This window comes from Orycteropus afer, unplaced genomic scaffold (genome assembly GCF_000298275.1).
Source record: "Orycteropus afer afer isolate SDZICR_OR568_19922 unplaced genomic scaffold, OryAfe1.0 scaffold00336, whole genome shotgun sequence".
Classification (NCBI taxonomy): Eukaryota; Metazoa; Chordata; class Mammalia; order Tubulidentata; family Orycteropodidae; genus Orycteropus; species Orycteropus afer.
The window spans coordinates 3263755-3264678 of NW_006921923.1; the positions used below are offsets into that span (position 1 = coordinate 3263755).

The window sequence follows — 924 nt, forward strand, 5'->3', positions numbered from 1 at the left end:
TAAATAAACATAACTAAGGAAAAGGACAAAGAAAATTTGAAAATAAAGCAATGAAAAGATATTCTAGGCAAATGGTATGAAAAAGAAAACTGGTTTAGCAATTCTAATACAACTTGAAATAGAAATCATGACAAAAAAAGACAAGAGAAGTGTTTCCTATGGATAGATAAATGATACCATAATAATATAAAAGTCATGAAACTGTGCATCTAATAGTATAACTTTGGAAATATAAGTGAAAACTGGTGAGCTATAAGAGAGAAATTGACAAATCACTAATATATCAAACGGGTAAAAAATAAATAAGGATATAAATGCTTTGAGCAGCAAAATTAGACTATGTATATAGGGGAAAAAGATAAGCTATGTGCAACAGAGAATACACATCGGAACATTTATAGAAATTAAACTAGAAAAAAAAATCTAAAAAATATATAATACAGTTTACTCTGTGACCACAGTGAAATAAAATTAGAAATGTATAACCATACACTCTCAATATCTTTATATTTGTAAGTTAGAAAGCACATTTATGAGTAACTTCTGAGGTAAGAATGGAAATAGGAAGCTGAAAGCTGAGCAACATTGACTTGTGGCCAAAGGGATGCCCTCAATTTATCACAAGCTAGAAAGACTAAAAGCAAATAAACTAAGTTAAAACAAAAGAAGTAAGCACAAAGAAAATTAGAAGGGAGAATTTGATAAAGATTATAAAAAAATAAAGTAGAAAAACAAAAATACAATTTAGTAAGGAAAATAAGTGATGGTACTTAGTGAAAAATAAGAAATGGACAAGTTTTTGACAAATACATTCAAGAGAAAAAAGGGAAGTAACAGAAAAAATCAGTAAATAAAAAGGTATTATTGTCAGAAATAAAAATTTAAATTTTAAAATACAAAGAAATTAAATTTCATTAAAAATTT

General features: G+C 26.3%; 1 protein-coding gene across 1 annotated transcript in view; it reads left to right on the forward strand.

Annotated features, from left to right (window-relative positions):
* COL4A5 (collagen type IV alpha 5 chain) overlaps positions 1-924 on the forward strand; it is a 439164-nt gene that overhangs the window by 238715 nt on the left and 199525 nt on the right. The gene's annotated exons all lie outside the window — the stretch shown is intronic.